Source organism: Pleurodeles waltl, chromosome 4_2 (assembly GCF_031143425.1).
Source record: "Pleurodeles waltl isolate 20211129_DDA chromosome 4_2, aPleWal1.hap1.20221129, whole genome shotgun sequence".
NCBI lineage: Eukaryota > Metazoa > Chordata > Amphibia > Caudata > Salamandridae > Pleurodeles > Pleurodeles waltl.
In genome coordinates, this window is record NC_090443.1 from 29,526,379 (window position 1) to 29,540,110 (window position 13,732).

The window sequence follows — 13,732 nt, forward strand, 5'->3', positions numbered from 1 at the left end:
TACATCCTATTACTTAGTGGTTGGTTGTTCAAGCTTGAACTTTAAACCCGATATTGGTGTGCCTTCTCTGACCTAGTGCTATTTTTTACAAATGGCGAATCCTAATGTAGTGAATATAGCAATCAATATGCGGCAACCGCTCACAGGACATCTGATAGCACATGGACTGACGGTCCAGGGGGGTCCGGTCACTTTTGTGGTGGACGCCCATGCAGCCTATAGAACAGAACTTTTTTATTCTTGGGTCGTATTTCCAGCAGTTGATGGGGGTACAAACACTTTTCACGATTACGCTGTTGCAAATGTCCCTGGACAATACAGGGCTTATGCATACTTAGAGATACCTTTATCTTATCAAGAACACCATAATTGGCTTGATGGCGCCCTCCCACACACAGTAGCACAAGTTAGGTTAGGTCCACTGAGTAATGACGGTCCTACCTGGCCTTTATTGGCTACATATACACCTCATCCTGCGGCTGCTCAATTGACAGTGGTTGAAGTTCGTCGTTTATATACAGACTTAACGGCTATATATAGACGATTAGTTCAGTTTGTCATGCAGACACTAAATACAAACGCAGCGCGTGCTGCTCCGGCGCACCCACAGGCATTGGTTCCGGGTATCAATCCGGCCACTGTACACTCAGTTATGGGTAAGGTACCGGCTAAACGTGAGGAAACTCCATTTTGGCTGGCGCAAAAAATTAATACACTGGAAGCAGTGTTTCCCCATACGGGACCTCAGGATAAACATAGAATATAGACGATGACCTTTGTAATACCTGGGGCACGGTGTTTGCCGCGCTCTACACTACGGCACACGGTACACCGACATTAGCTAATTTACCGGAAGTGCTTAAACAAATTCAAGATGAATATGGGGCTGCCCCTGCCTTAGATTTGGGCATGCAGTTAATGGGCAATTTTGCCGCAGTTTCTTCTATTATTTTGAGTAATCTCAAGGGAGAGGCAGTAGCACTAGCAGTGCGAATGCGTCTTTGGGACGTTCCGCAGATTAATCAGGAGTGGGAACTTCCGAGAATAATAGCAGAGACATATTCCAGTATTCAAGGGAGTTGTTGAACAAGGTGGTGAGTACATGGCTGAATCTGTCTCTGCCTAGGTTGAAAATGTGGTGAGGGCATGGGTCGATTAGGGCCCCTGAATGGATGGAGTTCATGATGGAGGCAGTGTCCTGTGGGGCAACCTGGCTCTATTCAGTTAGTCGGATGTTTGTGGTGGTAGTTGGGTTGTTGTGTTGCTTGAAGAAGTCAGTGGCCTTGGGATGGGATTTGAAGTTTCTGTAGATGTTGGTGATCTTGCTGTGGAAGAAGTTTGCATGATTGTTGCAGAGATAATGTTGTTTGTTGCAGCTAAAGGGTTTGATGGTTCTTTGACAATGTGAAAGAGTTATTTTCTGTTATTGAAGCTTGATTCGATGCATGAGGGTAAGGCCTCTTCTTCGATTCTCTCAATTGTCTGTGGTAGAGGTTGAGGGCTGTCTTGTTGGTCGTGTCTTTGCTGGTGTGCCATCTCCTTTCTAATTGTTTACAGTGTTGTTTAGCAGTTCTGAGGTCTTCAATGTACCAGCTAGCCTGCTTGGTGGACTTTCTGTGAGGGTTGTTGCCGATAGGAGGGAGGCTGTCAGTGCAGTTGGTGATCCAATTGTGGACATTTCTGGGGTTCTGGTTTAGGATGTTGGAGGATATGGGGTGAGTGGTGTTGAGGGCGTTGATCCATTTGTCCTTTGAGACTTTGCTCCAGCTTATGTGGTGGATGTTGGGCAGATGGGGCGGCGGAGGTCCATGAGATGGTGATACTGAAGTGGACAATGTAGTGGTTGGTCCAGGAGAGTTCTGTGGTTTTGCTGTACCTGATGCGGTTGCTGGAGGTGAAGATGGGGTCTAGTATGTGGCTTGTGGTGTGCGTAGGATTGTGTAAGAGTTGCATGAGTCCGATGTTGTTCATTCTGTTGAGGAGATTGGTAGTGTTGATGCCATTGTGGTCTTCGCGATGGAAGTTGAGGTCACTGAGAAAAATGCAGTTGTTGAGGTCTGTGGTGGGGGGGGGGGATGAAGTCTTCGATGAAGGTGCAGAAGGCTGGTCCTGGACGATGGTAGACAAGGGTGCCCCTGAAGGAGATTTTGCTGTCTGTTTGGAGTCGGAAGTTAAGGTGTTCCATGGCTGGGGTGATGCTGTCATTTATGGTGGTGTAATGGATGGATTCAGGAGGGCCAGGGTTTGTGACGCTGGCCACAGTGTAGGTACAGATGGGCACAGACAGGCTTGCATTTGGGGCGTCCACTGCACGCATCCACTATGTGGTTGTGCTGTAGCCTGCATTAAGCAGGTCCTGGGGTGGGCAGGGCTTCTACTGGAAGGAAAGTACGGTGAGTGGGAAAACCCAGGCAGTGGCAGTGTCACGTGGTCAAACAGCAGCAACTGGATCAGGCTGAAAAAAGCAGGAACTGGAGACCACAGGCAAGTGACAGGCGAGGTGCTCAGGTGCCTACACCAGTAGTCCAGAATCTGGCTTCTTCAGTGGTCTGAAGTCTGACTTCTTTCTAAACATCTCAGGTGTGAAGGCCTCTCTAACCTGAATGGGCAAATCTCAGTGACATAGCAAACTGACCACTGCTTAACCCAGCTGATTATGAGTGAAGAGCAAGACAGAAGCGTGGTGGAAAAATCTAGCTGGAGTCAATCTCAGGTAATATGTGTCACCTCTTGAGCACATACGATCGCTCTATCTCAGTGATATTCAAAGTAGGGACCGGGGGCCGCATGCGGCCCTCCGGACTTTTACATGCGGCCCACTGGTGAACAACAGCACTAGGCTGCTATTTACTCGACTCAGCACTAGCATAAAAAGATATTAAATAAACAGGCAATCATTTATTTAAAGGTTAATAACGTTAAAGAATGGAATACCTTCAGTTTAAAAACATCTTGCAGCAAAAGTCACTTCAACATTCAAAAAGTTTATTTCATTAGCAAGCAGAACCGTTTCAGCTTAGAACATCAGATTATATATGTGCATTGAGCAGTATTTTGCTTTTAAAGTGATAGTTTAAAAAATACATATGGGAGCATTTACTCCCCCGCCCCCAACAACGTGGCTAGTGAACTAAGATGCAAGCCAGTTGTTAGGTGCACTCTTTGGTTAGGCCGGGTTTCTATTATACACGAACACCATTATAGTTTATTAAGGCAAAAATGGACAAGGTTTTGTATGGCGGCGCACATCCTGAAGTTGTGTATTTTAAGGCCCTGTAATATGTGATAATGTAGAAAAAGGAGTGAAATAGAAATGAAATCACACAATTTGGTTAAGAGGGGAAGTTGGGATTAAGTTTCACATTGTGCAGTTCAACCACTAAGGCTCTAATTACAACATTTGCAGTAAATGCCGCCTACCGCCGTGGTGATGGCCACTAAAAGACCGTTGCCGCAGCTAACATCAGCCAAATTATGACCACAGCCGGATTTCCGCCACAAGAAGGGCGGAAATCTAGCTGTGGCCATACTGGCGGATGGTGTTAAGGTGGCGCTGCTACCACCAGCAGCCCCACGCCAGTAGACCGCCACCAGCCGTATTATGACAAATAATACGGCCTGGCCGTGTTCTGCTGGCGGGCGCTGCTGGCGGATGCAGCATCCCGTCCTGTTCCCTGCCGGAAGACCCCCTGGATGCAGGTAAGCTGTGCTTCCGACAGGGAAGGGGGTGTTGCGTGTGTGTGTGTGGGGGGGGGGTTGTGTGCATGAATGTGTGAGTGTGTGCGTAAATACGACTTTGTGTGTAGTGTTGTTTGTGTGGGTGTATGCATGGTGAGAATGCGTGTATGAATGGAAAAGTGAAAGTGTGTCTGTGTGAAGGTGTGTATGGATGTGTGCGAGAATTAATGGATGCGTGCGTGAATGAATGCATGTATGCCTGTGTGAGAGAGTGTGTGTATGCGTGGTGCGTGTCTGCGAGTGTGCGTGAATGGGGAGTGGGGGATCAGAAGGGGGGAGCGTGGATGGAGGGGGTAATGGGGGGCGTCTGGGGAGTGTTTGGAGGGGTGGGCCTCCTACCAGTGACAGGAAAGGAATTCCCTGTCACTGGTAGGGCCTACCGCCGTGGTTTTCATGGCATTGCGAATGCCACGAAATGGCGGTAGGCAGGGTCAAAATGCCGCCAGCAATACAATAGCGGCCGCCGGGCTGGAGATTGTTATCTCTGGCCCGGCGGCTGCTACTGCCATGGCGGTAGGTATGGTAAATTGGCGGGTTCACTGCAGCCAACCCGCCAATGTCATAATGTGGCGGTATGTACCGCCAGCCTGTTGGCGGTACTACCGCCACATTATCACCTACCGCCGGGGTCATAATGACCCCCTAAATGTTTATGCCTTGCTTCTCCTACACCCACCTTACAGACAACACCTCCCCCCCCCAACCCTCCTCCCATCCCAAGCCCCTGACGGCTGGCATTAATGCATCCCTTAGTCACATCACAGAACAAACATTTTGCCCCCTGGGAAACTGTATGTGAGTACACATGCTCTATCTTAACGTGTGTACCAGGTGACCCTGAGATGTAGGTATTCAGTGCATTTTGGCTAGACTTATATCACATGTAAACCAGAAAATGTTGTTGTACAAATGCAATGTGGCTATGTGTTGTGAATTGTGCAGACAGTTTGTTTGAGGCTGACAACGGAAAATAAGTCAGTCAAGCTAATGGTACGAGTATGAAAAATGGAGACTGATTTACAAATCTGTATCACATCTGTAGAATCATCAAGAGGTCACGGAATCCACAAGGTGGTACCCGTGTGAAGATGGTCGGGGCATACAGGTTCTCAAAGCAGTCTGTTACGATCCAACAATTTTGATTTCTGGGAACCTCCTAGACCCCTCAGACCTGCTTGGTGTTTAAATGTCGATCCCTTGCCTGACTAGGATGGCCGGCCACTGAAGAACAGTTACGTTTCAGGCTGCTACTAGGTCCTCTTGAATCGCTTTTAACAGCCTCCTTATATAATCCAGTGTTATGTGACAGCCAGCCAACAGTGAGGCCGGCCTCTGGAGGAGACGATAAGTACAATACAGTTGTGGTAGGAAAGTTAGGTATGTACTTAATGCTTTGCTGTGTCATTTTATTGGCACTTGTGTTAGGAGGGAATGTTCATCCAGCCTGTTTACATTGGCGCCTGATTCTTAAACTGTATGACAGACACTATGGGGGTCATTACAACCATGGCGGACGGTGTTAAAGCTGCGGTAAGACCGCAAACAGGCCGGCAGAAAAAAAAAGGAATTATGACCGTGGCGGAAACCGCCAACAAAGACAACCACTTTAACACTCCGACCGCCACGGCGGAACAGACAAGCAGCGCGGCGGTCACCGCCAACAGACAGACGGGAGACAAAGTACCGCCCACAGTATCACGACCTACCAATCCGCCACCTTTTCCGGGGCGGATTCACGGTGGATAAAAACACGGCGGAAACAGCCATTTCAATGGGAAAACGCTCACCTCAACACACTCCACTAGGAAGGAGGGCACCATGGAGCCGGAACTCCAAATACTCCCTGCGATAGTCTTCCTGCTCCTCTACGATCATCAGCAACGCCGGCGCCGAAGACAATGGTGAGTACAGCACCTACGACATAGGGGAGGGGGGAGGCAAAAGTCAGGGACACACACACGCAACACCCCCACCCCCACCCCGACCCTCACCCACTACAACACACACACCAATGCATACCCAAACATCACAGTAACAACCCCCAACCCCCCAGGAAGAATACAAAGACAAAAGGAAATGAATTCAACCATTGTAATGTATCAAAATACAGTAAGCTAATATATACAGATATATATACACATTCAACAAAATATACATCACGATTAGTAGTGCAGGTATGCACCATTCAATGTCCGTGGACCACTGGGCCCAAAATGCATGGGCGAGGCCCACACACGATACCTGACCAGAAACGGAGAGAACACTGCTGGGGAATCAGATCGAAATAGAACAGGCACCTCAGGGGGAAGGGAAGGGGGGGCACCTCAGCCGGGTGACAGCACCACGCCAGGTCCACGACGGGGCTCCATGCCCATTGATGTATCCTGGGGAGTGCAAAGCCACAGTCTCTCAAGTCTCTACAGTGGGTGGGTTGCCCACTGTACCATCCTGGGGAGTGCAAAGCCACAGTCTCACAAGTCTCTACAGTGGGTGGGTTGCCCACTGTACCATCCTGGGGAGTGCAAAGCCACAGTCTCACAAGTCTTTTCAGTGGTTGGTTTGCCCCCTGCTTTATCCTGGGGAGTGCAAAGCCACAGTCTCACAAATCTCTACAGTGGGTGGGTTGCCCACTGTTCAATCCTGGGGAGTGCAAAGCCACAGTCTCACAAGTCTTTTCAGTGGGTGGTTTGCCCACTGCTTTATCCTGGGGAGTGCAAAGCGGTCTTTGCCCTGTTCAGCGGTGCTTGACTTTGCAGTTTCTGACCTGTTCAGCGGTGCTTGACTTTGCAGTTTCTGACCTTTGCAGCGGTGTTTGCCATGGCGGTCCCTCATTTCCCAGCGGGGCTGTGGCTGCCGGGGCCCTCCTGGGCCCTGACTCTGGCGGTGGTCTCCTGACCACTGACGATGGGACTGGCCTCCTGGGCACTGACTCTGGCGGTGGTCTCCTGACCAGTGACGATGGGACTGCCCTCCTGGGCACTGACTCTGACAATGGGATTGTCCTCCTGGGCACTGACTCTGGCGGTGGTCTCCTGACCAGTGACGATCGGGATGGCGGTGGCCTCCTGGGCAGCGGGGTTGATGGCGGGCTTCTCCGCTGTGCTGCTCTTCCCAGACTTTGGTGCTTTCTTCTGCCCCTTCCCCACCTTGGGAGGAGTCACAGCTGAGTCTACACTCCCCCCGGGACCCTTGTGAGCGGCTTTGCCGGGTGGAGTCTTCCCCCTATCCCGTCGGGCACTGTCCAACTTCTGGTGCTTCACAGGAGGGGGAATGGCTGTGCTTTGGCTCCGTGTCACACTGGCTGCCCTGGTGCCCGGTGCACTCCACATACCTCTAACAGGCACCACTGGTACCGGAGATTTTTTGGCTGAGGTGCTAGTACGGGACCTATGAATTGGAGGGGTGGGGGTGGTGGGAAAGAGGTCAACGTTGCTCAGGAAAAGTTTCTGACAAACACTGGGACGGGTAGCTGGAGGGGGTCTGGGAGTGGAGGAAGAGGATGTGGTTGTAGGAGGTGTAACTTTTGATGATTTGGGTGCAGGTGCATGTTCTGGAGGCTGTCGTGAGGTGGATGGATGTTGGGTGTGTGTGTGCCCGCGTTTGTGTACTTTGGGAGGGGGCGTCACAGACACACTGGGAGAGGACACAGGGGACGTGTAAATGGTAGTGGGGGTGGTGAGTGCAGGTGAGCGGGGTGTGGTGGTGGGTGTGCTGGTGCGAGTCCTAGTGGCTGTAGTGGTAGTGCATGCAGGTGAGAGTGTAGACGACACTGGGAGGGAGAAGGGAGACGACGAGTAGGGGGACACAGTGGAGGCAGTGGATGTTGCTGTGTCTGTATGTGGGTGATGCTTGTATGAGTGCCTGTGGGATGTGTGGTGCCTATGTTTGCAAGAGCTTCCCTTGTGTGTTGAGGTGTGTGCAGGCTGGTCTGATGGTGTGCTTGGGATAGGCAAAGGTACAGGGGATAGACACAGGGACAATGGCTGCCATCAGTGCTGAGGCCAGAGATTGCAGGGTTCTATGATGGGCAGCCTGACCAGAATGAATGCCCTCCAGGAATGCATTAGTGTGTTGCAATTCCCTTTCTACACCCTGGATGGCATTCACAATGGTAGACTGCCCAACAGTGAGTGACCTGAGGAGGTTAATGGCCTCCTCACTGAGGGCAGCACAGGTGACAGGGGCAGGAGCTGAGGTGCCTGGGGCGAAGGTGATGCCCACCCTCCTGGGTGAGCGGGCACGGGGCGAAGGCTGAGGGGCTGCTGGGAGGGCGGTGCTGGTAGGGGGGGGTGGCGGCTGTACCTGTAGAAGTGGGGGGCACAGATGTTGCCGCCACCACAATGGAGCTCCCATCGGAGGACGAGTCTGTGTCGCTGGTTGCTGATCCGGTGACCGCTGTGAAGCTCCCCTCACCCTCCGTCCCACTGGTGTATTCAGAGTCCGTGGTGTGGCCCTCCATGGCCATGTGGGATGCAGCTCCCTCGTGCTCCGGTGCCACAGTACCTCCGCCTGATGATGATGATGATGCACAAAAGAACAGGGAGAGCACAAAAGGGGGGGGGGCGACAGAAGAAAGACAGGTTGAGTGCATGGCTTACCGCTACTGTTGGCGGACAATACAGACACAGCAGCCCCCTGCATTACGCCGTGCTGTTGGGCTCTACTGATGCTGTTCCTGGGATATGGCCTACATGGCTATGGTGGACATCTGCACACATAGATGACACATGGGCATGTATACCTGTACTTGGCACTCTACAGAGGTGGGGTGGAGTGGCACATGGCCTGCATTACGGAGGGGCCTAGCCTACGGAACTCGCCCTGGCCAAGGGAAACCCACAGCCCTCCTCCCCCACCCAGACCCCTCCACTGTGCGCAAAGTCAGCTGAATGAGAGTGTACTCACCCCCTTGTGTCTGCTGTGATGCCCTCAAGTGCCCATCCAACTCAGGGTAGGCCACCGCCAGGATCCTGAACATCAGGGGGGTCATGGTGCGACGGGCACCCCTCCCACGTTGGGAGGCCATCCCCAGCGGAGCCTCCGCCGTCTTCTTGCTCCAGCGGCGAATGTCCTCCCATCTTTTACGCAGTGGGTGCTCCGTCTATGGTGGACCCCCAGGGTCCGGACGTCCTTGGCGATGGCACGCCAAATATCCTTCTTCTGGTGGGCGCTGACCTACATGACATGTACAGGGGAAGAAGAGAAGTCATTACCAACTGCACTGTCGAAGTGAGTGGCCCACATCCCTGCCCTTGCCATGTGGCACATGCATTCACAGTCCTTCATGCTCGCAGAACTCTGCCCCCTTCCTTCTTACAACCAGCCATCTCCACCCAGGCATAGCCCATACAACTTGCACCCTATGTACTCACCTGTTGGTCTGGAGGACCCCGTCCACGAGCTTCTCCAACTCCTGTGCAGTGAAGGCAGGGGCCCTTTCCCCAGACACACGTGCCATTGTCTCTTCCAGAACGAGGTCACAGCAGCACTTGCAGTATAGGTCCCCTCCTGTCGAAGATCAGGTATTGAGTGATTTAACAGATAGAAAATGACCGCGGCGGTGCGTATCATCACCGCCGGTGCACTTCGTCATTGGCTCCTGGGACCCATAGGGTCCAATGTTAACCAATGCAGCATTGCGCAGCGGTCTTCGACCGCCTACCGCGACGGTGTACAACGCCAGTGCAGTTACCTCACATCCCACTGTCCCACTTTAGAGGTCAGACAGCCGCCAATTCAGGGGCCCACATGGCTTCATTTTCAACTGCGTCACACATACCTAGGCCTGGACTCAACACACATCCAGACAACTTTTTGGATTATGTTTCGTGTTCTGTGTAGCTGTGGGTACATACCTCTGAGTTGCTTGACTCTGTGGTTGCTTTTGTCCTTCCTAGGCACCGTCAGCTGGGACATGTGAGGAGATGGCGGAATCCTCCGGTGTACCGACCGCTGGTGTACCTGTTGACAATGGAGGAGCGACATTTAATCCTCACCTACAGGTTTGACCGTGCCACAATCCAGGAACTGTGTACCCAGTTGGAGCCAGACCTGATATGAGGCCCATGGGCGGACTAGGAGGGTGATCGAACGCACCTTTGGCCCCCTGAAGGCCAGGTTCTGGTGCCTCTATATGACAGGTGGTTCCCTATTCTACTCACCAAGGAAGGTGTGCCAGATCATCATCGCCTGCTGTATGCTTCACAATCTTGCTTTGCGACGCCAGGTGCCTTTTCTGCAGGAGGATGGTCCAGATGACGGTGTTGTGGCAGCTGTGGAGCCTGTGGACAGTGATGAGGAGGAAGCAGAGGAAGAAGACATTGACAACAGGGACTCAGTCATCCAGCAATATTTCCAGTGACACACAGGTGAGAACACATTCCTTCCTACTACGATTACTTTCACACTTCTACCTTTATCCTGTCTGTCAATTTCAAGCAGTATTTGGTAACTGAGTTGTACATTTCCATTACGGTTTCACAGGTGTGGTTACCAACGTGTGTCATCTGCTTGCATCCTTCATGGACTTGTGATGTGTGACATAGGTATGTTGACATTACATTTGAAAACGCATTTTGTCACTGTCATAGCTAATACACATTTTTAAAATCACAGACTGACTCCAGCTTGTTTTGTGCTTCAAGGTTGTTTATTGAAGTGCTAATTATTGGAGGGGGTGGTAAAATGGTGAGGGGTGATGGTGGAGGAATGTCCATGGCAGAGTCCAGTATATTAGTCTCACAGGGGCATTGCCCATATGGCCATAGGAAGTGGAGCTGGGGCAGTTCCAATATGGACAGGGTTACAAAGTGGGACAGTGGGATGACAATCAGGGTCGTCTCATTTCTTGGCTGGGTCTTGCCATTGTGCTCTGTCCTGTTCCTGGATCTCAGGGACCGCTTGTGGGTGGTTCTCCGTCTGCAGGGGGGGGGTGCTGGTGTGGTGGTCCTGTGGCGGGGCGTCCTGTCCACTAGCGCCGGCGGAGGTGGTGGGCAGTTCATCGTCCATGCTAGTGTCAGGGGCCCCTTGGAGTGCCACGGTGTCCCTCATGGTGTTCTGTATGTCCTTCAGCACCCCTACGATGGTGCCCAGGGCGGAGCTGATGGTTCTGAGTCCAAATACTGTTCCTCCTGCAGGCGCTGGGTCTCCTGAAACTTGGCCAGGACCGTAGCCATCGTCTCCTGGGAGTGGTGGTATGCTCCCATGATGGAGGAGAGGGCCTCGTGGAGAGTGGGTTCCCTTGGCCTGTCCGCCCCCTGTCGCACAGCAGCCCTCCCAGTTCCCCTGTGTTCCTGGGCCTCCGTCCCTTGGACCGTGTGCCCACTACCACTGCCCCCAAGTCCCTGTTGTTGTTGGGGTGGTGGGTTATCCTGGGTTCCCTGTAGTGGTGGACACACAGCTGATTGACGTGTCCTGGGGATGGAGGTATGGGCCTGCTGGGTAGGTGCTGTACTGGTGTTACCAGAGGGTGGAAGGTCAATGTTGGGCTGTGCCTGTGCGAGGGGAACCGACTGTCCCGAGGCCCACGATGGTCCGGGCTGGTCATCTGGATCCAGTTGGCCAGAGCTGCTGTCATCACTGTGGGCCTCTTCTGTGGGTGGGGTTGAGATGTCTGGACCCTCCTGTCTGGTGACATTAGGTAGAGGTCCTGCAGGGGTGTAAAAGCATGATTATTGCATCTGTGTGTGTGATGGTGTGCAATGGGTGGGTGAGCGTGTACCCCAGTGCTAGCATTCCTTTGTGGGGGCTTGTGTGATGATGGTTAAGGGTGTTATGGGTATGTGCAGTGGGCATGCTTTAGTGAGGGGTGACCATGCTTTGTTGTGTCATGCAGGGCTTGGGGTTGGGATGGGTGGTTTGTGTTAGTAGTACATATGTGAGGAGTTGGAGTGATAGGGGAGGGGATGAGTGTGGGGGTGTGTGATAGCACGCAGGTAGGGTGGGGGATATGATAGTTAAGATTTGACTTACCAGTGTCCATTCCTCCACTGACTCCTCCGAGGCCCTCAGGATGCATAAGGGTCAAGACCTGCTCCTCCCATGTTGTTAGTTGTGGGGGAGGAGGTGGGGGTCCGCTGCCAGTCCGCTGAACCGCGATGTTGTGCCTGGAGACCACGGAACGCACCTTCCCCCGTAGGTCGTTCCACCTCTTCCTGATGCCCTCCCGATTTCTTGAGTGCTGTCCCACTGCATTGACCCTGTCCACGATTCCTCGCCATAGCTCCATCTTCCTAGCTATGGAGGTGTGCTGCACCTGTGATCCAAATAGCTGTGGCTCTACCCGTACGATTTCCTCCACCATGGCCCTGAGTTCCTCCTCCGAAAACCTGGGGTGTCTTTGCCGTGCCATGGGGTGGTGTAGGTGATGTGGGGGGTGGTGTATGTGGTGATGAGTGTGGTGATGTGTAGTGGTGTGGGGTGTTTTGTGCGTGGATGTTGTGTGGGTGATGGTGTTGTGTGCCTCTGTGTGGTGGGGTTGTCTATGCTGTGCTCTCTCTCTCGCCTTCGTCTATAATTTTTGGTCGTAGGGGTTTGTGGGTGATGTGGGTGTGTGTTTTATATAGTATTGATTGTGTGGGAGTGGTGTTTTTATGTGTATCAGGTGTGTGTATTTGGAATTGTCCAATGTGGCGGTGTTTTGGAGATGTGTGTGTATTTTGAGCGCGGCGGTGTGTACTGCCAATGGAATACCGCGGTTGAAAGACCGCTGCGTGGATTCGTGGGTCGTGATAGCATGGGCGTGTTTCTGTTGGCGTGACGGTGGAGGATTTGTTTTCGCCAGTTTATCACTGACCTTTGGTGTGGCGGACTTGTGTGGGTGTCTGAATTTTGGCAGATTCCGAGATGTGGGTCATAATAGCTGTGGTGGAATTCCGCGGCGGTGTATTGGCGGTCTTCTGCACGGCAGTAATCGGCTTTTACCGCCAATGTTGTAATGACCCCCTATGTATGAAATACCTCCAGTCTCAGTCACTGACCTTGATTTTTATTTCGGGATCTGCTGTATAAGGCTTACAGTGTTTCTGCCCCAAACGCGTATGGTCGTCGGCACTGTGAGGACTCCAGTGTACTTTCCACCTCTATGTTCACCATAGGGCCCGCATCGTTCATGTGCTCTAATCTGACCATAGTTTTCAATCACCACTGATCCAGCCTGGGAGTGTTTTGGGGACGTGACAGTAGCCCAAATATCACTGTCGCCGGCGCCAAACACCAGTTGCCGCACCTTTGCAGTATGGCATGTGCCACAAATACCAGGTAGATGATTGTACGGTGACTTCTGCTCAGTGGGCTATCTTACTGCTCCGGAAGGCCTTCTTCTAGTCTCTAGTGTCCTGCAGCCTGTGTGTTTGCAGCCGCGTAGGTCAGCTCAAGTGGAGCTCTATCTAGGCACTGCCATCTTGCTCAGCGATTTCCTCCACCCCACTGTAATTTATCTCTACCAGAGGGATTAATTAGCCCATCTAAATCAACCCAAGAAGACCACAAGAAGGCAGCGTTCAGGTTTTACCTTTGGGATTTGTGTATAACCCTAGTCTATTTTTTACAGCTTTCATTGCACCTATCAAGAGGTTTTTTTCCGTCCAGACCCACTCTCACTTCCAACTACAAATCGTTTTACACCATGTCGTAGGATAATAATTGATCGTTGTATCCTAATGGGGATCTTGGTTTGACAAATGATATAGCTGTTCTGGCATAGATTTTGATGGTTGAATCTAAAGATCTGTGTAGAAATCACGTCTCAGTCTTAAAAAGGGAGATTTGAGAATATTGTCATGGAACATTGTGGAGGTCTCATTAAAAAGTGTACAATGAAAAACAGTGAGTTTTTTAAAGACTTTTTAACATTGTCCTTTTTCAAGAGACTTAGACCATCTTGGAGTTTCAACTTGATAGATATAGATATGTAACATATGCCATACCTACTATTGCCTCTGTTTCTAGGATGGCTAAAGATGTCTAATTATTTGAATGGCGGTTTCTTTAGGCT